Source organism: Amblyomma maculatum, unplaced genomic scaffold, assembly GCF_055883805.1.
Source record: "Amblyomma maculatum isolate TAMU_Amacu unplaced genomic scaffold, ASM5588380v1 scaffold_23, whole genome shotgun sequence".
NCBI lineage: Eukaryota > Metazoa > Arthropoda > Arachnida > Ixodida > Ixodidae > Amblyomma > Amblyomma maculatum.
Genome location: NW_028146748.1, coordinates 3,256,938 through 3,282,103, shown reverse-complemented (window position 1 = coordinate 3,282,103; position 25,166 = coordinate 3,256,938). Strand labels below are relative to the sequence as shown.

At 39.2% G+C, this 25,166-nt stretch overlaps 1 non-coding gene and 7 pseudogenes across 1 annotated transcript; all 8 read left to right on the top strand.

The window, feature by feature from the left end:
- Positions 1-1,500: 1,500 nt before the first annotated feature.
- Positions 1,501-1,673, top strand: LOC146171402 (U2 spliceosomal RNA; annotated as a pseudogene).
- A 2,809-nt stretch (positions 1,674-4,482) lies between these two features.
- Positions 4,483-4,653, top strand: LOC146171401 (U2 spliceosomal RNA; annotated as a pseudogene).
- A 5,447-nt stretch (positions 4,654-10,100) lies between these two features.
- On the top strand, positions 10,101-10,273 carry LOC146171400 (U2 spliceosomal RNA; annotated as a pseudogene).
- Positions 10,274-13,499: 3,226 nt separating this feature from the next.
- On the top strand, positions 13,500-13,670 carry LOC146171399 (U2 spliceosomal RNA; annotated as a pseudogene).
- A 379-nt stretch (positions 13,671-14,049) lies between these two features.
- LOC146171398 (U2 spliceosomal RNA) lies at positions 14,050-14,232 on the top strand. The gene has a single exon (XR_014702940.1). It is a non-coding gene; the product is annotated as a U2 spliceosomal RNA (small nuclear RNA).
- An 18-nt stretch (positions 14,233-14,250) lies between these two features.
- Positions 14,251-14,420, top strand: LOC146171397 (U2 spliceosomal RNA; annotated as a pseudogene).
- Positions 14,421-18,975: 4,555 nt separating this feature from the next.
- LOC146171396 (U2 spliceosomal RNA) lies at positions 18,976-19,146 on the top strand (annotated as a pseudogene).
- A 2,534-nt stretch (positions 19,147-21,680) lies between these two features.
- LOC146171395 (U2 spliceosomal RNA) lies at positions 21,681-21,853 on the top strand (annotated as a pseudogene).
- Positions 21,854-25,166: the final 3,313 nt, after the last annotated feature.

Here is a 25,166-nt window from a genome sequence, read left to right as displayed (position 1 = left end):
GGACAGAGCTACTGTGGACCAGGCCATCAACACCGGCCGCCGCCTGCTTAGCTCAATGCTCGCCCCTTGGCAGAGATTGGACGCTGTGAAAACATTTGTATATCCAGCGCTCAATTTCTCCATGCGGTGCGGTGTGTTGGGCAAGTCAGAGTGGGCACGCCTCGACGATGCACTGCGGCCACTAATCAAAAAATCCCTTTATCTTCCAGGAACCGCAGCCAATGAATACCTCTACGGCAGTGCAGCATCGGGCTCGGTCGGCATCCCCCTCGCAGCGGAGCTGAGCGACATCTGCCGCATTGACAATGCATTTAAGCTCCTCTCCTCTCTTGATCTAGAGGTGCGAGATCTAGCGCTGCATGCCGTTACTGCCATCACGACGAAGAGACTACGCCGACCAGCCACGGATGAGGACATCGCTGCCTACCTGACAGGGGAGACGGAGGGAGACTTCCGAGCTAGGGCAACGCAGCTTCAGTCTGTATGGACGGAGGCTCGCAAAGCTTCCCGGCGCCTGGCGGTCACGTGGGAGATGCAAGAGGGGGCCCCAGCATCACTCGCGCCGACGTGACCGTCACGCAGAAGCAGCGCACGAAAGTGGTGAGGACACTTCGGAGCATCGCTATGCGCGCACGAGATCACAATCTCCACGAAAAGCCTAACCAGGGGAAAGTGATGGAGTGCGTAGCAGCCGACCGTAGCAGTTCCCACTTCATGAGGACGGGGCGCTTCACTCGCTTCTGCGATTGGCGCTTCGTGCACCGTGCGAGGCTGAACCTGCTGCCCCTCAACGGAGCCAGGCCGTGGGATGTCGCTGCTGACCAGCGGTGTCGGAGATGCGGGCAAGACAAGGAATCCCTCCCGCATGTTCTCTGCCACTGCATGCGCCAGAGTGTCGCCTACACCAGCCGACACAACAGGATCGTCGACCGGCTGAAGACAGCCGCTGAGAAGCGATTCACCGTCACCCATGAGAACCGGCCCGTGGGTGACACGAACCTCCGCCCAGATCTTGTTCTGGCGCGCGGGGAAACAGCGATTGTCATCGATGTCACATGTCCCTTTGACAATCGCAAAACCGCCTTCGATGCTGCACGGGAGAGTAAGATCGCCAAGTACGAACCCGTTCGCCAATACCTGCTCCGGAAATTCCAGCGGGTCAGCATCGAGGCAGTCGTTGTTGGGGCCCTGGGCTCCTGGGACCCCAACAATGACAAAGTGATGAGGCGCCTCTGTAGCAAACGCTACATGCGTCTCTTCAAGAAGCTGGCGGTGAGCGATACCATCGCAGCTTCTCGTGAAGTCTACGCTAAACACGTAGCTGCAAATTGAAGGGCTCGCACTTCGGTGGACTTCAGCAGCTCGAGTTAGAAAGACTTCCTACACGCACAACAATACACTCACCCCACACCAGGAATAAAACTTTACAGATGAGATTTCCCCTAAAAAGGAATGAACAACAACAGTAGGTGTCTGCAATAAAACTGCTAGGAAATGTACAAAACATTTCTGAAAAACACTCTGTTCTTAACAGCTTAATATCTGTTACGGGTTCTAATTGTACCCATGATATTAAACTGATTTTTGTAGCGCGGCGGAGTGTTCGGGGCTTGCTCCAACTCCGCCACGGGTCGACCCGGTACTGCACTACTTCCGGGACCGGCCCAGCATCTCCCCCTTTTGGGGGGAGAAGGCACAATTGAAAAAAAACAGAAAAACTGCTTTGTTTTGTTCTAGAAATTTTTGGACTTTTTTTTCCGACTTTTTTTTCCGACTTTTTTTTCCGACTTTTTTTTCCGACTTTTTTTTCCGACTTTTTTTTCCGACTTTTTTTTCCGACTTTTTTTTCTGACTTTTTTTTCCGACTTTTTTTTCCGACTTTTTTCCGACTTTTACTGTTATGTGGTTGGTTTTACAGAGTGTAGTAATTATTTACGCAACTGTAAATAATTATTAATAATTGTTTATGTAGCCAATGTGGTTGGTTTTACAGAGTGTGGTAATAATTAGTAAGTATACTATGCAACTATAAATAATTAGTAATAAAAGTTTACCTAGCCATTGTGGTTGGTTTTACAGTGTGGTAATAATTAGTAATTATATTTACGCAACTGTAAATAATTAGTAATAATAGTTTACCTAGCAATTGTGGTTGGTTTTACAGAGTGTGGTTATAATTAGTAATTATATTCACGCAACTGTCAATAATTAGTAATAATTATTTACGCAACTGTAAATAATTATTAATAATTGTTTATGTAGCCAATGTGGTTGGTTTTACAGAGTGTGGTAATAATTAGTAAGTATACTATGCAACTATAAATAATTAGTAATAATTGTTTATCTAGCCAATGTGGTTGGTTTTACAGTGTGGTAATAATTAGTAATTATATTTTCGCAACTGTAAATAATTAGTAATAATAGTTTACCTAGCCATTGTGGTTGGTTTTACAGTGTGGAAGTAATTGGTAATTATATTTACGCAAATGTAAATAATTAGTATTAAAAGTTTACCTAGCCATTGTGGTTGGTTTTACAGTGTGGTAATAATTAGTAATTATATTTACGCAACTGTAAATAATTAGTAATAACAGTTTACCTAGCAATTGTGGTTGGTTTTACAGAGTGTGGTTATAATTAGTAATTATATTCACGCAACTGTCAATAATTAGTAATAATTGTTTACCTAGCCAATGTGGTTGGTTTTAAAGAGTGTAGTAATTATTTACGACTGTAAATAATTATTAATAATTGTTTATGTAGCCAATGTGGTTGGTTTTACAGAGTGTGGTAATAATTAGTAAGTACACTATGCAACTATAAATAATTAGTAATAATTGTTTATCTAGCCAATGTGGTTGGTTTTACAGTGTGGTAATAATTAGTAATTATATTTTCGCAACTGTAAATAATTAGTAATAATAGTTTACCTAGCCATTGTGGTTGGTTTTGCAGAGTGTGGAAGTAATTGGTAATTATATTTACGCAAATGTAAATAATTAGTATTAAAAGTTTACCTAGCCATTGTGGTTGGTTTTACAGTGTGGTAATAATTAGTAATTATATTTACGCAACTGTAAATAATTAGTAATAATTGTTTACCTAGCCAATGTGGTTGGTTTTACAAAGTGTAGTAATTATTTACGCAACTGTAAATAATTATTAATAATTGTTTATGTAGCCAATGTGGTTGGTTTTACAGAGTGTGGTAATAATTAGTAAGTATACTATGCAACTATAAATAATTAGTAATAATTGTTTATCTAGCCAATGTGGTTGGTTTTACAGTGTGGTAATAATTAGTAATTATATTTTCGCAACTGTAAATAATTAGTAATAGTTTACCTAGCCATTGTGGTTGGTTTTGCAGAGTGTGGAAGTAATTGGTAATTATATTTACGCAAATGTAAATAATTAGTATTAAAAGTTTACCTAGCCATTGTGGTTGGTTTTACAGTGTGGTAATAATTAGTAATTATATTTACGCAACTGTAAATAATTAGTAATAATTGTTTACCTAGCCAATGTGGTTGGTTTTACAGAGTGTAGTAATTATTTACGCAACTGTAAATAATTATTAATAATTGTTTATCTAGCCAATGTGGTTGGTTTTACAGAGTGTGGTAATAATTAGTAAGTATACTATGCAACTATAAATAATTAGTAATAATTGTTTATCTAGCCAATGTGGTTGGTTTTACAGTGTGGTAATAATTAGTAATTATATTTTCGCAACTGTAAATAATTAGTAATAGTTTACCTAGCCATTGTGGTTGGTTTTGCAGAGTGTGGAAGTAATTGGTAATTATATTTACGCAAATGTAAATAATTAGTATTAAAAGTTTACCTAGCCATTGTGGTTGGCTTTACAGTGTGGTAATAATTAGTAATTATATTTACGTAACTGTAAATAATTAGTAATAATTGTTTACCTAGCCAATGTGGTTGGTTTTACAGAGTGTAGTAATTATTTACGCAACTGTAAATAATTATTAATAATTGTTTATGTAGCCAATGTGGTTGGTTTTACAGAGTGTGGTAATAATTAGTAAGTATACTATGCAACTATAAATAATTAGTAATAATTGTTTATCTAGCCAATGTGGTTGGTTTTACAGTGTGGTAATAATTAGTAATTATATTTTCGCAACTGTAAATAATTAGTAATAATTGTTTACCTAGCCAATATTGAGTAATTAGTGCAATAACCAGGACATAGCATATAAATAATTATTTACTTATTTATTTCCTTTTTAATTAGTAACTGCTCATTGATTGACATATGGACATATAAGCTATGCATTTGCACATACTGTGGTGTTGCTCTGTGATTGGTCGACACCTCCACGACGTCTTCCCTTCGCGACCAATAAGTGCTGTGGCAAAAATGTGACACTTTTGCTAACGACAACTATGAGGCAATAAAGGCTTTTGCCTTAATAGCAGTAGGTATCTGCAATAAAGCATTGCTTGCAAATGTACAAAACATTTCTGGAAAACACTGTTTTAACAGCTTGATATCAGTTGCCAGTTGTAATTTGTAACCCTGACATTATACTATTTTTTGTAATGCGGCAGAGCATTCTGGGCTTGCTGTACCTCTGCCACGGGTCTACCCGGTACTGCACTACTTCCGGGACTAGCTAAGCGACTCACGGTTTTTGGGGGAGGACAATCACAACTCAAAGATGAGGCCAACTAACTTTTTTCATTCGAGCTCACTGCTATCCATGTGCCTAACACAGCAATCCTCTCAATGCCTGTCTTATTGCATTGTTGGGCGCCTCGTGCATGCAGTGACACCTTGGGTTACTTTTTCCGCATGTCATTGCATGTGAGTCCATTATTTGAGGCAATAAAGAATGGTTTGATTAAGAATCCCCTTCAAGGGATGTGTCGAGATTTGGTAAACCATAGCTCAAGTGCTACAAACAAAAAACGGTGGACCGACGCTGTTTCTGCAACAACCGATAAGTGGCACCACTTGGGCATACATTTTTGATGGGATCGAACTGCAGTTCCTTGTCAATTTATCGCTTCTCGGCCTTTTGGCTAAGATCAAAGTGTAGTGTAGTAGTATCCTGGACCCCTGGACCCCCTGCTGTTCCTGGACCCCCTGCTGACCCTGGACCCCTGGACTCATGGACCATCCGGACCTGCTGTTCTTGGAACCCCTGCTGTCCCTGGATTCCCGGTTGCTGTGAGAGCTTGGTGAGAGCTCTCTTTTTTTTACTAGTTCATTTAGTGTTTCCTATCCCCATTGTTGGCTTGTTTATGTAGTATCTGGCAGTGTTTTTTGTCCTTCAAGTGTTCTTTTTTCTTAATTTGCTAGTTTTTTTTTTGTCCTTCTAGTTTTCCTTTTTTTTTTTTGCTTGTTCTTTAACCTCTCCGTTCTGTTTGTGCTCACATTCTTTGCAATCGGTTTATTCATGTAGTGCTTTCTGCCCTTAAACTTTTTTTTTCTTTTTACGTCTTTGCTAGTTTTTTTTTTTTTTTTTTACTTTTTTGTTTGTGTTCAAATTCTTTGCCATCCTTGTTGGTTTGTTCATGTAGTATCTGCCGCTGTTTCTCGCCGGTTGTGCCTTTAATTATTATTATTTTATTACTTTTTGTTGCATTGCCACCAGTTTTTTTTTTTCTTTTTTTTTTGAGAGCTTAGTGCGAATTCTTTGCATGTGTGCCCTTTTATTTTAGTTGAGGTGCTGATTTATTGGGTTCCTGCAATGTGATTTCATTGACAAGAGCCGTTTTCCAGTCAAGTGTGGTGTTTCCCATGTTTCGCTCCCGTTAAACTTTTTTTTTTTTTTTTTTTTTTGAGCTTGGTGAGGGCTCTTTGCCGCGTTTGCCTGGTAATTGAGTGACGATTTTTATTAGTTGCTGCGTTGCTCTTTTTCACTTGTATTGTGTTGAGGGTGATTTGTGTGTGGTGTTTACTGGTGTTTCTCTCCTGTTCAGCTCCATCTTTTGTTTTGCTTTGCTACGAGCTTGGTGAGGGCTCTCATATTGTTTTTTTTTTTTTTTTTTTGGTGTTGAGCATTCTCTCTCTTTTTTTTTTTTTTTTTTTTTTTTTTTTCTGTGCGCACTTTGGTTTTTCAGTCTCATTATTAGTGTATGTTAGTTGTTCTTTCTGGATAGTCTTTTTCCCCGTGGGAGCTGCAGCGCTGACCTCTTCTGCGGAAGGAAATCCATTATCGCAGTATGTCGCGCGGATACACCCCGCCATTTCTTCCAGACGACCGCCGCTGCTAGAAGTGATGTCATCGCCTCCGACAAGCAGCGCCTTCACCGCCAGCAGAAGCCGCATCCCAGTCCGATCGCCGTCTACCAGTCCAAGCCCGGCCAACAATGAAGAACCGCCACAGCCCGGATCGCAACCTCGCCGTGATGGGAACAGCCTTACGCTGTTCTTTCCGCTGGCGAGGACGTTCCGATGTACGGAAGAGGGATGCGCTACCGCGTACTCCCCGGTATTGTGGACGTCCAGGCGGCAGTCCCTGACTCGGCATCTTGAAAGTGAGCATGGGGTGCGCATAAGCCAGGTCACGCATTTTTGCACTCTCTGCCACAGAGAGGTCGGTCCTCGGCCAAAAGCGCATCCCTGTCTTACTGGAGAGAAGCTCGAGGTGGCCAGCACTGACTTGCACAGCCACAAGTGCGGTGATTGCCAGCTCTCTTTTCCATCGAAAAGAGGGCTGGAAAATCATCACATGTGGCACCGCAAACAGACTGCCATGCAGGGATTACCGCCTCGTCCCGTGCCACCGTTAGCGGCGACGAGAAGACTAAGAAGGACACCATCCCGGGACGCCAGACCACCGGATCTAGAGCCCCCACAAGAAGAGGACATCAGCCAAGACGCAAGGACACCACCAGCAACGCCTCAACAAGACACCAATGTGGAGGAAGCGGGCCAGGAAGAGCCACGAACGCTAACCCCCATCTCTCCTCCTCCAGAGAGCAGCACCACGAGAGCAGCAACACCAGCACTAATTTTTCCCACCTCCCCATCCCAGCAGGATGACCAGGGAATTCCCGTGCCTGCCAGCAGCACACCCAACAGCAGCAGGGAGATGGAGAATTCACAAGATTCTCCTTCCTTGCAGGTAGGCGACGGACAACAGGCTCACCTGTCAACAATCAGCGAGGAAAGCAATACATCGCAGCTTCAAGACGACGACGGCGGCGGGCACCATGACGCAACTGCCACCCAGGGAGCACTAACTGATTCTCTTTCTGATGAACTGGAGTGCGAGGGCATACTCGTCGACCACACCAGGCGCCTCCGGTGTTTGCTGCGTGAGCCTGCATCTGCTGAGGGTTGGGATGGTTTTCTTTCCATCTTGGAGGAGGCCATCACCGAGGTTGGAAAGGCGGTAAAGCTGCCGAAGGCTCCGGCCGGAGGTAAGCCGCGCCGTCCGACCAACCCCGACAACGCTCAGCAGATCCAGTCTCTTTACCGCAGGAATCGCCGCCGAGCAGTACGCCTGATTGTGGACGGCGAGTCGCCTATGTGCACGGTTCCTTTACAGGATCTCGAGGACCACTTCACTGCAACGTGGGGCCCCAAGGAGGTGGACACCAGCCTTCTTCTCAACAAGGCCAAGAGCAGCGACCTCACGGAATTCCCTCTAGACAAGTTCACCGAAGAGGAGGTCCTGACGAAGCTGAGGAAATGTGAGAACACCGCGCCCGGCAACGACCGAATCACCTACCAGCACTGGAAGACGACAGACCCTGAAGCAGCCTTCCTGACAGCAGCATTCAACGCCTGCCTCAAGTTCAAGAGAGTGCCCCCAGCATGGAAGGAGTCCCGGACCATCCTCATCCACAAGAAGGGACCTGTGGAGGACGTCACGAACTGGCGCCCCATCGCACTCGGGTCGACGATTTCAAAGCTGTATGCTGGGTGTCTCGCCACTCGGCTGCAGCGATGGATCGCTGAACACGAGCTGCTCTCTCGTTGTCAAAAGGGGTTCCTGCCGCACGATGGTGTGTTTGAGCACAACTTCGTGCTGCAGGAGCGCCTTGACGCAGCGAGGGGTGGCGGTGGGGAGCTGTGCGTGGCGTTCCTTGACTTCAGCAACGCCTTTGGATCTGTCGCCCACAATGCCCTCATCGACGCACTACGTGGAGCAGGCGCCGGCAGCGACTTCTGTTCGATCGTCGCTGACCTCTACAGGGACAACACCACCACCATCGTAGGACAAGAAGGGTCAACACGGCCGATCGCTATTTCTGCAGGGATTCGACAGGGATGCCCACTGAGCGGGCTCTTGTTTAATTTTGTCATTGACCCTGTTTTGCGTGCTGTGCAGGGAGGCGAGAGGCAGCACAACATCCTGGCCTACGCCGATGACCTCACCCCCCTGGCCAATGACCCGGAGATGCTTCAAGCCCGCATTAATACTGTTGAATCCCTTTCTTCTAGGCTGGGATTACAGCTTAACCCAGCGAAGTGCCGCACTCTTCATCTGAGCGGCAAAACACCGGTTGGTACAAGACTGACCCCTTTCTTTATTGCAGGAGCTGAGATCCCAATTATCCAGGATTTTGAAAGCCAGACGTTCCTGGGCCGCCCTGTAGGGTTCAACGTCTTCCCGGACAGAGCTACTGTGGACCAGGCCATCAACACCGGCCGCCGCCTGCTTAGCTCAATGCTCGCCCCTTGGCAGAGATTGGACGCTGTGAAAACATTTGTATATCCAGCGCTCAATTTCTCCATGCGGTGCGGTGTGTTGGGCAAGTCAGAGTGGGCACGCCTCGACGATGCACTGCGGCCACTAATCAAAAAATCCCTTTATCTTCCAGGAACCGCAGCCAATGAATACCTCTACGGCAGTGCAGCATCGGGCTCGGTCGGCATCCCCCTCGCAGCGGAGCTGAGCGACATCTGCCGCATTGACAATGCATTTAAGCTCCTCTCCTCTCTTGATCTAGAGGTGCGAGATCTAGCGCTGCATGCCGTTACTGCCATCACGACGAAGAGACTACGCCGACCAGCCACGGATGAGGACATCGCTGCCTACCTGACAGGGGAGACGGAGGGAGACTTCCGAGCTAGGGCAACGCAGCTTCAGTCTGTATGGACGGAGGCTCGCAAAGCTTCCCGGCGCCTGGCGGTCACGTGGGAGATGCAAGAGGGGGGCCCCAGCATCACTCGCGCCGACGTGACCGTCACGCAGAAGCAGCGCACGAAAGTGGTGAGGACACTTCGGAGCATCGCTATGCGCGCACGAGATCACAATCTCCACGAAAAGCCTAACCAGGGGAAAGTGATGGAGTGCGTAGCAGCCGACCGTAGCAGTTCCCACTTCATGAGGACGGGGCGCTTCACTCGCTTCTGCGATTGGCGCTTCGTGCACCGTGCGAGGCTGAACCTGCTGCCCCTCAACGGAGCCAGGCCGTGGGATGTCGCTGCTGACCAGCGGTGTCGGAGATGCGGGCAAGACAAGGAATCCCTCCCGCATGTTCTCTGCCACTGCATGCGCCAGAGCGTCGCCTACACCAGCCGACACAACAGGATCGTCGACCGGCTGAAGACAGCCGCTGAGAAGCGATTCACCGTCACCCATGAGAACCGGCCCGTGGGTGACACGAACCTCCGCCCAGATCTTGTTCTGGCGCGCGGGGAAACAGCGATTGTCATCGATGTCACATGTCCCTTTGACAATCGCAAAACCGCCTTCGATGCTGCACGGGAGAGTAAGATCGCCAAGTACGAACCCGTTCGCCAATACCTGCTCCGGAAATTCCAGCGGGTCAGCATCGAGGCAGTCGTTGTTGGGGCCCTGGGCTCCTGGGACCCCAACAATGACAAAGTGATGAGGCGCCTCTGTAGCAAACGCTACATGCGTCTCTTCAAGAAGCTGGCGGTGAGCGATACCATCGCAGCTTCTCGTGAAGTCTATGCTAAACACGTAGCTGCAAATTGAAGGGCTCGCACTTCGGTGGACTTCAGCAGCTCGAGTTAGAAAGACTTCCTACACGCACAACAATACACTCACCCCACACCAGGAATAAAACTTTACAGATGAGATTTCCCCTAAAAAGGAATGAACAACAACAGTAGGTGTCTGCAATAAAACTGCTAGGAAATGTACAAAACATTTCTGAAAAACACTCTGTTCTTAACAGCTTAATATCTGTTACGGGTTCTAATTGTACCCATGATATTAAACTGATTTTTGTAGCGCGGCGGAGTGTTCGGGGCTTGCTCCAACTCCGCCACGGGTCGACCCGGTACTGCACTACTTCCGGGACCGGCCCAGCATCTCCCCCTTTTGGGGGGAGAAGGCACAATTGAAAAAAAACAGAAAAACTGCTTTGTTTTGTTCTAGAAATTTTTGGACTTTTTTTTTCCGACTTTTTTTTCCGACTTTTTTTTCCGACTTTTTTTCCGACTTTTTTTTCCGACTTTTTTTTCCGACTTTTTTTTCCGACTTTTTTTTCCGACTTTTTTTTCCGACTTTTTTTTCCGACTTTTTTTTCCGACTTTTACTGTTATGTGGTTGGTTTTACAGAGTGTAGTAATTATTTACGCAGCTGTAAATAATTATTAATAATTGTTTATGTAGCCAATGTGGTTGGTTTTACAGAGTGTGGTAATAATTAGTAAGTATACTATGCAACTATAAATAATTAGTAATAAAAGTTTACCTAGCCATTGTGGTTGGTTTTACAGTGTGGTAATAATTAGTAATTATATTTACGCAACTGTAAATAATTAGTAATAATAGTTTACCTAGCAATTGTGGTTGGTTTTACAGAGTGTGGTTATAATTAGTAATTATATTCACGCAACTGTCAATAATTAGTAATAATTATTTACGCAACTGTAAATAATTATTAATAATTGTTTATGTAGCCAATGTGGTTGGTTTTACAGAGTGTGGTAATAATTAGTAAGTATACTATGCAACTATAAATAATTAGTAATAATTGTTTATCTAGCCAATGTGGTTGGTTTTACAGTGTGGTAATAATTAGTAATTATATTTTCGCAACTGTAAATAATTAGTAATAATAGTTTACCTAGCCATTGTGGTTGGTTTTACAGTGTGGAAGTAATTGGTAATTATATTTACGCAAATGTAAATAATTAGTATTAAAAGTTTACCTAGCCATTGTGGTTGGTTTTACAGTGTGGTAATAATTAGTAATTATATTTACGCAACTGTAAATAATTAGTAATAACAGTTTACCTAGCAATTGTGGTTGGTTTTACAGAGTGTGGTTATAATTAGTAATTATATTCATGCAACTGTCAATAATTAGTAATAATTGTTTACCTAGCCAATGTGGTTGGTTTTAAAGAGTGTAGTAATTATTTACGACTGTAAATAATTATTAATAATTGTTTATGTAGCCAATGTGGTTGGTTTTACAGAGTGTGGTAATAATTAGTAAGTACACTATGCAACTATAAATAATTAGTAATAATTGTTTATCTAGACAATGTGGTTGGTTTTACAGTGTGGTAATAATTAGTAATTATATTTTCGCAACTGTAAATAATTAGTAATAATAGTTTACCTAGCCATTGTGGTTGGTTTTGCAGAGTGTGGAAGTAATTGGTAATTATATTTACGCAAATGTAAATAATTAGTATTAAAAGTTTACCTAGCCATTGTGGTTGGTTTTACAGTGTGGTAATAATTAGTAATTATATTTACGCAACTGTAAATAATTAGTAATAATTGTTTACCTAGCCAATGTGGTTGGTTTTACAAAGTGTAGTAATTATTTACGCAACTGTAAATAATTATTAATAATTGTTTATGTAGCCAATGTGGTTGGTTTTACAGAGTGTGGTAATAATTAGTAAGTATACTATGCAACTATAAATAATTAGTAATAATTGTTTATCTAGCCAATGTGGTTGGTTTTACAGTGTGGTAATAATTAGTAATTATATTTTCGCAACTGTAAATAATTAGTAATAGTTTACCTAGCCATTGTGGTTGGTTTTGCAGAGTGTGGAAGTAATTGGTAATTATATTTACGCAAATGTAAATAATTAGTATTAAAAGTTTACCTAGCCATTGTGGTTGGTTTTACAGTGTGGTAATAATTAGTAATTATATTTACGCAACTGTAAATAATTAGTAATAATTGTTTACCTAGCCAATGTGGTTGGTTTTACAAAGTGTAGTAATTATTTACGCAACTGTAAATAATTATTAATAATTGTTTATGTAGCCAATGTGGTTGGTTTTACAGAGTGTGGTAATAATTAGTAAGTATACTATGCAACTATAAATAATTAGTAATAATTGTTTATCTAGCCAATGTGGTTGGTTTTACAGTGTGGTAATAATTAGTAATTATATTTTCGCAACTGTAAATAATTAGTAATAGTTTACCTAGCCATTGTGGTTGGTTTTGCAGAGTGTGGAAGTAATTGGTAATTATATTTACGCAAATGTAAATAATTAGTATTAAAAGTTTACCTAGCCATTGTGGTTGGTTTTACAGTGTGGTAATAATTAGTAATTATATTTACGCAACTGTAAATAATTAGTAATAATTGTTTACCTAGCCAATGTGGTTGGTTTTACAGAGTGTAGTAATTATTTACGCAACTGTAAATAATTATTAATAATTGTTTATCTAGCCAATGTGGTTGGTTTTACAGAGTGTGGTAATAATTAGTAAGTATACTATGCAACTATAAATAATTAGTAATAATTGTTTATCTAGCCAATGTGGTTGGTTTTACAGTGTGGTAATAATTAGTAATTATATTTTCGCAACTGTAAATAATTAGTAATAGTTTACCTAGCCATTGTGGTTGGTTTTGCAGAGTGTGGAAGTAATTGGTAATTATATTTACGCAAATGTAAATAATTAGTATTAAAAGTTTACCTAGCCATTGTGGTTGGTTTTACAGTGTGGTAATAATTAGTAATTATATTTACGTAACTGTAAATAATTAGTAATAATTGTTTACCTAGCCAATGTGGTTGGTTTTACAGAGTGTAGTAATTATTTACGCAACTGTAAATAATTATTAATAATTGTTTATGTAGCCAATGTGGTTGGTTTTACAGAGTGTGGTAATAATTAGTAAGTATACTATGCAACTATAAATAATTAGTAATAATTGTTTATCTAGCCAATGTGGTTGGTTTTACAGTGTGGTAATAATTAGTAATTATATTTTCGCAACTGTAAATAATTAGTAATAATTGTTTACCTAGCCAATATTGAGTAATTAGTGCAATAACCAGGACATAGCATATAAATAATTATTTACTTATTTATTTCCTTTTTAATTAGTAACTGCTCATTGATTGACATATGGACATATAAGCTATGCATTTGCACATACTGTGGTGTTGCTCTGTGATTGGTCGACACCTCCACGACGTCTTCCCTTCGCGACCAATAAGTGCTGTGGCAAAAATGTGACACTTTTGCTAACGACAACTATGAGGCAATAAAGGCTTTTGCCTTAATAGCAGTAGGTATCTGCAATAAAGCATTGCTTGCAAATGTACAAAACATTTCTGGAAAACACTGTTTTAACAGCTTGATATCAGTTGCCAGTTGTAATTTGTAACCCTGACATTATACTATTTTTTGTAATGCGGCAGAGCATTCTGGGCTTGCTGTACCTCTGCCACGGGTCTACCCGGTACTGCACTACTTCCGGGACTAGCTAAGCGACTCACGGTTTTTGGGGGAGGACAATCACAACTCAAAGATGAGGCCAACTAACTTTTTTCATTCGAGCTCACTGCTATCCATGTGCCTAACACAGCAATCCTCTCAATGCCTGTCTTATTGCATTGTTGGGCGCCTCGTGCATGCAGTGACACCTTGGGTTACTTTTTCCGCATGTCATTGCATGTGAGTCCATTATTTGAGGCAATAAAGAATGGTTTGATTAAGAATCCCCTTCAAGGGATGTGTCGAGATTTGGTAAACCATAGCTCAAGTGCTACAAACAAAAAACGGTGGACCGACGCTGTTTCTGCAACAACCGATAAGTGGCACCACTTGGGCATACATTTTTGATGGGATCGAACTGCAGTTCCTTGTCAATTTATCGCTTCTCGGCCTTTTGGCTAAGATCAAAGTGTAGTATCTGTCAGACTCGGATACGAAGATAAGACTGTTAATGTAAAGTGACTTACAACATCTGTATTGTATTGGCACATTATTCGGTATCCTTTACATATAAGTGTATGTATATTGTGGTTCACGTTGTCAATGTATCGTGCTCTATCAGTTTGGAAGTCAATAAACTTCTCTTTGTGTGTAGTATCTGTCTTAACAGCTTAATATCTGTTACGGGTTCTAATTGTACCCATGATATTAAACTGATTTTTGTAGCGCGGCGGAGTGTTCGGGGCTTGCTCCAACTCCGCCACGGGTCGACCCGGTACTGCACTACTTCCGGGACCGGCCCAGCATCTCCCCCTTTTGGGGGGAGAAGGCACAATTGAAAAAAAACAGAAAAACTGCTTTGTTTTGTTCTAGAAATTTTTGGACTTTTTTTTTCCGACTTTTTTTTCCGACTTTTTTTTCCGACTTTTTTTCCGACTTTTTTTTCCGACTTTTTTTTCCGACTTTTTTTTCCGACTTTTTTTTCCGACTTTTTTTTCCGACTTTTTTTTCCGACTTTTTTTTCCGACTTTTACTGTTATGTGGTTGGTTTTACAGAGTGTAGTAATTATTTACGCAACTGTAAATAATTATTAATAATTGTTTATGTAGCCAATGTGGTTGGTTTTACAGAGTGTGGTAATAATTAGTAAGTATACTATGCAACTATAAATAATTAGTAATAAAAGTTTACCTAGCCATTGTGGTTGGTTTTACAGTGTGGTAATAATTAGTAATTATATTTACGCAACTGTAAATAATTAGTAATAATAGTTTACCTAGCAATTGTGGTTGGTTTTACAGAGTGTGGTTATAATTAGTAATTATATTCACGCAACTGTCAATAATTAGTAATAATTATTTACGCAACTGTAAATAATTATTAATAATTGTTTATGTAGCCAATGTGGTTGGTTTTACAGAGTGTGGTAATAATTAGTAAGTATACTATGCAACTATAAATAATTAGTAATAATTGTTTATCTAGCCAATGTGGTTGGTTTTACAGTGTGGTAATAATTAGTAATTATATTTTCGCAACTGTAAATAATTAGTAATAATAGTTTACCTAGCCATTGTGGTTGGTTTTACAGTGTGGAAGTAATTGGTAATTATATTTACGCAAATGGCTCCTCTTTCTCTCTTTCCACTTTCATTCCCACCTTCCTCCCTTCCCTTACGGCGCGGTTCGGGTGTCCACAGAGCAAGTGTGACAGTTACTGCGCCTTTCCCTTCCTGTGAACCAATTTATTTATTTATTAAAAGTTTACCTAGCCATTGTGGTTGGTTTTACAGTGTGGTAATAATTAGTAATTATATTTACGCAACTGTAAATAATTAGTAATAACAGTTTACCTAGCAATTGTGGTTGGTTTTACAGAGTGTGGTTATAATTAGTAATTATATTCACGCAACTGTCAATAATTAGTAATAATTGTTTACCTAGCCAATGTGGTTGGTTTTAAAGAGTGTAGTAATTATTTACGACTGTAAATAATTATTAATAATTGTTTATGTAGCCAATGTGGTTGGTTTTACAGAGTGTGGTAATAATTAGTAAGTACACTATGCAACTATAAATAATTAGTAATAATTGTTTATCTAGCCAATGTGGTTGGTTTTACAGTGTGGTAATAATTAGTAATTATATTTTCGCAACTGTAAATAATTAGTAATAATAGTTTACCTAGCCATTGTGGTTGGTTTTGCAGAGTGTGGAAGTAATTGGTAATTATATTTACGCAAATGTAAATAATTAGTATTAAAAGTTTACCTAGCCATTGTGGTTGGTTTTACAGTGTGGTAATAATTAGTAATTATATTTACGCAACTGTAAATAATTAGTAATAATTGTTTACCTAGCCAATGTGGTTGGTTTTACAGAGTGTAGTAATTATTTACGCAACTGTAAATAATTATTAATAATTGTTTATGTAGCCAATGTGGTTGGTTTTACAGAGTGTGGTAATAATTAGTAAGTATACTATGCAACTATAAATAATTAGTAATAATTGTTTATCTAGCCAATGTGGTTGGTTTTACAGTGTGGTAATAATTAGTAATTATATTTTCGCAACTGTAAATAATTAGTAATAGTTTACCTAGCCATTGTGGTTGGTTTTGCAGAGTGTGGAAGTAATTGGTAATTATATTTACGCAAATGTAAATAATTAGTATTAAAAGTTTACCTAGCCATTGTGGTTGGTTTTACAGTGTGGTAATAATTAGTAATTATATTTACGCAACTGTAAATAATTAGTAATAATTGTTTACCTAGCCAATGTGGTTGGTTTTACAGAGTGTAGTAATTATTTACGCAACTGTAAATAATTATTAATAATTGTTTATGTAGCCAATGTGGTTGGTTTTACAGAGTGTGGTAATAATTAGTAAGTATACTATGCAACTATAAATAATTAGTAATAAAAGTTTACCTAGCCATTGTGGTTGGTTTTACAGTGTGGTAATAATTAGTAATTATATTTACGCAACTGTAAATAATTAGTAATAATAGTTTACCTAGCAATTGTGGTTGGTTTTACAGAGTGTGGTTATAATTAGTAATTATATTCACGCAACTGTCAATAATTAGTAATAATTATTTACGCAACTGTAAATAATTATTAATAATTGTTTATGTAGCCAATGTGGTTGGTTTTACAGAGTGTGGTAATAATTAGTAAGTATACTATGCAACTATAAATAATTAGTAATAATTGTTTATCTAGCCAATGTGGTTGGTTTTACAGTGTGGTAATAATTAGTAATTATATTTTCGCAACTGTAAATAATTAGTAATAATAGTTTACCTAGCCATTGTGGTTGGTTTTACAGTGTGGAAGTAATTGGTAATTATATTTACGCAAATATAAATAATTAGTATTAAAAGTTTACCTAGCCATTGTGGTTGGTTTTACAGTGTGGTAATAATTAGTAATTATATTTACGCAACTGTAAATAATTAGTAATAACAGTTTACCTAGCAATTGTGGTTGGTTTTACAGAGTGTGGTTATAATTAGTAATTATATTCACGCAACTGTCAATAATTAGTAATAATTGTTTACCTAGCCAATGTGGTTGGTTTTAAAGAGTGTAGTAATTATTTACGACTGTAAATAATTATTAATAATTGTTTATGTAGCCAATGTGGTTGGTTTTACAGAGTGTGGTAATAATTAGTAAGTACACTATGCAACTATAAATAATTAGTAATAATTGTTTATCTAGCCAATGTGGTTGGTTTTACAGTGTGGTAATAATTAGTAATTATATTTTCGCAACTGTAAATAATTAGTAATAATAGTTTACCTAGCCATTGTGGTTGGTTTTGCAGAGTGTGGAAGTAATTGGTAATTATATTTACGCAAATGTAAATAATTAGTATTAAAAGTTTACCTAGCCATTGTGGTTGGTTTTACAGTGTGGTAATAATTAGTAATTATATTTACGCAACTGTAAATAATTAGTAATAATTGTTTACCTAGCCAATGTGGTTGGTTTTACAAAGTGTAGTAATTATTTACGCAACTGTAAATAATTATTAATAATTGTTTATGTAGCCAATGTGGTTGGTTTTACAGAGTGTGGTAATAATTAGTAAGTACACTATGCAACTATAAATAATTAGTAATAATTGTTTATCTAGCCAATGTGGTTGGTTTTACACTGTGGTAATAATTAGTAATTATATTTTCGCAACTGTAAATAATTAGTAATAATAGTTTACCTAGCCATTGTGGTTGGTTTTGCAGAGTGTGGAAGTAATTGGTAATTATATTTACGCAAATGTAAATAATTAGTATTAAAAGTTTTCCTAGCCATTGTGGTTGGTTTTACAGTGTGGTAATAATTAGTAATTATATTTACGCAACTGTAAATAATTAGTAATAATTGTTTACCTAGCCAATGTGGTTGGTTTTACAGAGTGTAGTAATTATTTACGCAACTGTAAATAATTATTAATAATTGTTTATGTAGCCAATGTGGTTGGTTTTACAGAGTGTGGTAATAATTAGTAAGTATACTATGCAACTATAAATAATTAGTAATAATTGTTTATCTAGCCAATGTGGTTGGTTTTACAGTGTGGTAATAATTAGTAATTATATTTTCGCAACTGTAAATAATTAGTAATAGTTTACCTAGCCATTGTGGTTGGTTTTGCAGAGTGTGGAAGTAATTGGTAATTATATTTACGCAAATGTAAATAATTAGTATTAAAAGTTTACCTAGCCATTGTGGTTGGTTTTACAGTGTGGTAATAATTAGTAATTATATTTACGTAACTGTAAATAATTAGTAATAATTGTTTACCTAGCCAATGTGGTTGGTTTTACAGAGTGTAGTAATTATTTACGCAACTGTAAATAATTATTAATAATTGTTTATGTAGCCAATGTGGTTGGTTTTACAGAGTGTGGTAATAATTAGTAAGTATACTATGCAACTATAAATAATTAGTAATAATTGTTTATCTAGCCAATGTGGTTGGTTTTACAGTGTGGTAATAATTAGTAATTATATTTTCGCAACTGTAAATAATTAGTAATAATTGTTTACCTAGCCAATATTGAGTAATTAGTGCAATAACCAGGACATAGCATATAAATAATTATTTACTTATTTATTTCCTTTTTAATTAGTAACTGCTCATTGATTGACATATGGACATATAAGCTATGCATTTGCACATACTGTGGTGTTGCTCTGTGATTGGTCGACACCTCCACGACGTCTTCCCTTCGCGACCAATAAGTGCTGTGGCAAAAATGTGACACTTTTGCTAACGACAACTATGAGGCAATAAAGGCTTTTGCCTTAATAGCAGTAGGTATCTGCAATAAAGCATTGCTTGCAAATGTACAAAACATTTCTGGAAAACACTGTTTTAACAGCTTGATATCAGTTGCCAGTTGTAATTTGTAACCCTGATATTATACTATTTTTTGTAATGCGGCAGAGCATTCTGGGCTTGCTGTACCTCTGCCACGGGTCTACCCGGTACTGCACTACTTCCGGGACTAGCTAAGCGACTCACGGTTTTTGGGGGAGGACAATCACAACTCAAAGATGAGGCCAACTAACTTTTTTCATTCGAGCTCACTGCTATCCATGTGCCTAACACAGCAATCCTCTCAATGCCTGTCTTATTGCATTGTTGGGCGCCTCGTGCATGCAGTGACACCTTGGGTTACTTTTTCCGCATGTCATTGCATGTGAGTCCATTATTTGAGGCAATAAAGAATGGTTTGATTAAGAATCCCCTTCAAGGGATGTGTCGAGATTTGGTAAACCATAGCTCAAGTGCTACAAACAAAAAACGGTGGACCGACGCTGTTTCTGCAACAACCGATAAGTGGCACCACTTGGGCATACATTTTTGATGGGATCGAACTGCAGTTCCTTGTCAATTTATCGCTTCTCGGCCTTTTGGCTAAGATCAAAGTGCCGCACGACGGTGTGTTTGAGCACAACTTCGTGCTGCAGGAGCGCCTTGACGCAGCGAGGGGTGGCGGTGGGGAGCTGTGCGTGGCGTTCCTTGACTTCAGCAACGCCTTTGGATCTGTCGCCCACAACGCCCTCATCGACGCACTACATGGAGCAGGCGCCGGCAGCGACTTCTGTTCGATCGTCGCTGACCTCTACAGGGACAACACCACCACCATCGTAGGACAAGAAGGATCGACACGGCCAATCGACATCTCTGCAGGGATTCGACAGGGATGCCCACTGAGTGGGCTCTTGTTTAATCTTGTCATTGATCCCGTTTTGCGTGCTGTGCAGGGAGGCGAGAGGCAGCACAACATCCTGGCCTACGCCGATGACCTCACCCCACTGGCCAATGACCCGGAGATGCTTCAAGCCCGCATTAATACTGTTGAATCCCTTTCTTCTAGGTTGGGACTACAGCTTAACCCAGCGAAGTGCCGCACTCTTCATCTGAGCGGCAAAACACCGGTTGGTACAAGAATGACCCCTTTCTTTATTGCAGGAGCTGAGATCCCAATTATCCAGGATTTTGAAAGCCAGACGTTCCTGGGCCGCCCTGTAGGGTTCAACGTCTTCCCGGACAGAGCTACTGTGGACCAAGCCATCAACACCGGCCGCCGCCTGCTTAGCTCAATGCTCGCCCCTTGGCAGAGATTGGACGCTGTGAAAACATTTGTATATCCAGCGCTCAATTTCTCCATGCGGTGCGGTGCGTTGGGCAAGTCAGAGTGGGCGCGCCTCGACGATGCACTGCGACCACTAATCAAAAAGTCTCTTTATCTTCCAGGAACCGCAGCCAATGAGTACCTTTATGGCAGTGCAGCATCGGGCTCGGTCGGCATCCCCCTCGCAGCGGAACTGAGCGACATCTGCCGCATTGACAATGCATTTAAGCTCCTTTCCTCTCTTGATTTAGAGGTGCGAGATCTAGCGCTACATGCCGTTACTGCCATCACTACGAAGAGACTACGCCGACCGGCCACTGACGAGGACATCGCTGCCTACCTGACAGGGGAGACGGAGGGAGACTTCCGAGCTAGGGCTACGCAGCTTCAGTCTGTATGGACGGAGGCTCGCAAGGCTTCCCGGCGCCTGGCGGTCACGTGGGAGATGCAAGAGGGGGGCCCCAGCATCACTCGCGCCGACGTGACCATCACGCAGAAGCAGCGCACGAAAGTGGTGAGGACACTTCGGAGCATCGCTATGCGCGCACGAGATCACAATCTCCACGAAAAGCCAAACCAGGGGAAAGTGATGGAGTGCGTAGCGGCCGACCGTAGCAGTTCCCACTTCATGAGGACGGGGCGCTTCACTCGCTTCTGCGATTGGCGCTTCGTGCACCGTGCGAGGCTGAACCTGCTGCCCCTCAATGGAGCCAGGCCGTGGGATGTCGCTGCTGACCAGCGGTGTCGGAGATGCGGGCAAGACAAGGAATCCCTCCCGCATGTTCTCTGCCACTGCATGCGCCAGAGCGTCGCCTACACCAGCCGACACAACAGGATCGTCGACCGGCTGAAGACAGCCGCTGAGAAGCGATTCACCGTCACCCATGAGAACCGGCCCGTGGGTGACACGAACCTCCGCCCAGATCTTGTTCTGGCGCGCGGGGAAACGGCGATTGTCATTGATGTCACATGTCCCTTTGACAATCGCAAAACCGCCTTCGATGCTGCACGGGAGAGTAAGGTCGCCAAGTACGAACCCGTTCGCCAATACCTGCTCCGGAAATTCCAGCGGGTCAGCATCGAGGCAGTCGTTGTTGGGGCCCTGGGCTCCTGGGACCCCAACAATGACAAAGTGATGAGGCGCCTCTGTAGCAAACGCTACATGCGTCTCTTCAAGAAGCTGGCGGTGAGCGACACCATCGCAGCTTCTCGTGAAGTCTATGCTAAACACGTAGCTGCAAATTGAAGGGCTCGCACTTCGGTGGACTTCAGCAGCTCAAGTTAGAAAGACTTCCTACACACACAACAATACACTCACCCCACAGCAGGAATAAAACTTTACAGATGAGATTTCCCCTAAAAAGGAATGAACAACAACAGTAGGTGTCTGCAATAAAACTGCTAGGAAATGTACAAAACATTTCTGAAAAACACTCTGTTCTTAACAGCTTAATATCTGTTACGGGTTCTAATTGTACCCATGATATTAAACTGATTTTTGTAGCGCGGCGGAGTGTTCGGGGCTTGCTCCAACTCCGCCACGGGTCGACCCGGTACTGCACTACTTCCGGGACCGGCCCAGCATCTCCCCCTTTTGGGGGGAGAAGGCACAATTGAAAAAAAACAGAAAAACTGCTTTGTTTTGTTCTAGAAATTTTTGGACTTTTTTTTTCCGACTTTTTTTTCCGACTTTTTTTTCCGACTTTTTTTTCCGACTTTTTTTTCCGACTTTTTCCGACTTTTACTGTTATGTGGTTGGTTTTACAGAGTGTAGTAATTATTTACGCAACTGTAAATAATTATTAATAATTGTTTATGTAGCCAATGTGGTTGGTTTTACAGAGTGTGGTAATAATTAGTAAGTATACTATGCAACTATAAATAATTAGTAATAAAAGTTTACCTAGCCATTGTGGTTGGTTTTACAGTGTGGTAATAATTAGTAATTATATTTACGCAACTGTAAATAATTAGTAATAATAGTTTACCTAGCAATTGTGGTTGGTTTTACAGAGTGTGGTTATAATTAGTAATTATATTCACGCAACTGTCAATAATTAGTAATAATTATTTACGCAACTGTAAATAATTATTAATAATTGTTTATGTAGCCAATGTGGTTGGTTTTACAGAGTGTGGTAATAATTAGTAAGTATACTATGCAACTATAAATAATTAGTAATAATTGTTTATCTAGCCAATGTGGTTGGTTTTACAGTGTGGTAATAATTAGTAATTATATTTTCGCAACTGTAAATAATTAGTAATAATAGTTTACCTAGCCATTGTGGTTGGTTTTACAGTGTGGAAGTAATTGGTAATTATATTTACGCAAATGTAAATAATTAGTATTAAAAGTTTACCTAGCCATTGTGGTTGGTTTTACAGTGTGGTAATAATTAGTAATTATATTTACGCAACTGTAAATAATTAGTAATAACAGTTTACCTAGCAATTGTGGTTGGTTTTACAGAGTGTGGTTATAATTAGTAATTATATTCACGCAACTGTCAATAATTAGTAATAATTGTTTACCTAGCCAATATGGTTGGTTTTAAAGAGTGTAGTAATTATTTACGACTGTAAATAATTATTAATAATTATTTATGTAGCCAATGTGGTTGGTTTTACAGAGTGTGGTAATAATTAGTAAGTACACTATGCAACTATAAATAATTAGTAATAATTGTTTATCTAGCCAATGTGGTTGGTTTTACAGTGTGGTAATAATTAGTAATTATATTTTCGCAACTGTAAATAATTAGTAATAATAGTTTACCTAGCCATTGTGGTTGGTTTTGCAGAGTGTGGAAGTAATTGGTAATTATATTTACGCAAATGTAAATAATTAGTATTAAAAGTTTTCCTAGCCATTGTGGTTGGTTTTACAGTGTGGTAATAATTAGTAATTATATTTACGCAACTGTAAATAATTAGTAATAATTGTTTACCTAGCCAATGTGGTTGGTTTTACAGAGTGTAGTAATTATTTACGCAACTGTAAATAATTATTAATAATTGTTTATGTAGCCAATGTGGTTGGTTTTACAGAGTGTGGTAATAATTAGTAAGTATACTATGCAACTATAAATAATTAGTAATAATTGTTTATCTAGCCAATGTGGTTGGTTTTACAGTGTGGTAATAATTAGTAATTATATTTTCGCAACTGTAAATAATTAGTAATAGTTTACCTAGCCATTGTGGTTGGTTTTGCAGAGTGTGGAAGTAATTGGTAATTATATTTACGCAAATGTAAATAATTAGTATTAAAAGTTTACCTAGCCATTGTGGTTGGTTTTACAGTGTGGTAATAATTAGTAATTATATTTACGTAACTGTAAATAATTAGTAATAATTGTTTACCTAGCCAATGTGGTTGGTTTTACAGAGTGTAGTAATTATTTACGCAACTGTAAATAATTATTAATAATTGTTTATGTAGCCAATGTGGTTGGTTTTACAGAGTGTGGTAATAATTAGTAAGTATACTATGCAACTATAAATAATTAGTAATAAAAGTTTACCTAGCCATTGTGGTTGGTTTTACAGTGTGGTAATAATTAGTAATTATATTTACGCAACTGTAAATAATTAGTAATAATAGTTTACCTAGCAATTGTGGTTGGTTTTACAGAGTGTGGTTATAATTAGTAATTATATTCACGCAACTGTCAATAATTAGTAATAATTATTTACGCAACTGTAAATAATTATTAATAATTGTTTATGTAGCCAATGTGGTTGGTTTTACAGAGTGTGGTAATAATTAGTAAGTATACTATGCAACTATAAATAATTAGTAATAATTGTTTATCTAGCCAATGTGGTTGGTTTTACAGTGTGGTAATAATTAGTAATTATATTTTCGCAACTGTAAATAATTAGTAATAATAGTTTACCTAGCCATTGTGGTTGGTTTTACAGTGTGGAAGTAATTGGTAATTATATTTACGCAAATGTAAATAATTAGTATTAAAAGTTTACCTAGCCATTGTGGTTGGTTTTACAGTGTGGTAATAATTAGTAATTATATTTACGCAACTGTAAATAATTAGTAATAACAGTTTACCTAGCAATTGTGGTTGGTTTTACAGAGTGTGGTTATAATTAGTAATTATATTCACGCAACTGTCAATAATTAGTAATAATTGTTTACCTAGCCAATGTGGTTGGTTTTAAAGAGTGTAGTAATTATTTACGACTGTAAATAATTATTAATAATTGTTTATGTAGCCAATGTGGTTGGTTTTACAGAGTGTGGTAATAATTAGTAAGTACACTATGCAACTATAAATAATTAGTAATAATTGTTTATCTAGCCAATGTGGTTGGTTTTACAGTGTGGTAATAATTAGTAATTATATTTTCGCAACTGTAAATAATTAGTAATAATAGTTTACCTAGCCATTGTGGTTGGTTTTGCAGAGTGTGGAAGTAATTGGTAATTATATTTACGCAAATGTAAATAATTAGTATTAAAAGTTTACCTAGCCATTGTGGTTGGTTTTACAGTGTGGTAATAATTAGTAATTATATTTACGCAACTGTAAATAATTAGTAATAATTGTTTACCTAGCCAATGTGGTTGGTTTTACAGAGTGTAGTAATTATTTACGCAACTGTAAATAATTATTAATAATTGTTTATGTAGCCAATGTGGTTGGTTTTACAGAGTGTGGTAATAATTAGTAAGTATACTATGCAACTATAAATAATTAGTAATAATTGTTTATCTAGCCAATGTGGTTGGTTTTACAGTGTGGTAATAATTAGTAATTATATTTTCGCAACTGTAAATAATTAGTAATAGTTTACCTAGCCATTGTGGTTGGTTTTGCAGAGTGTGGAAGTAATTGGTAATTATATTTACGCAAATGTAAATAATTAGTATTAAAAG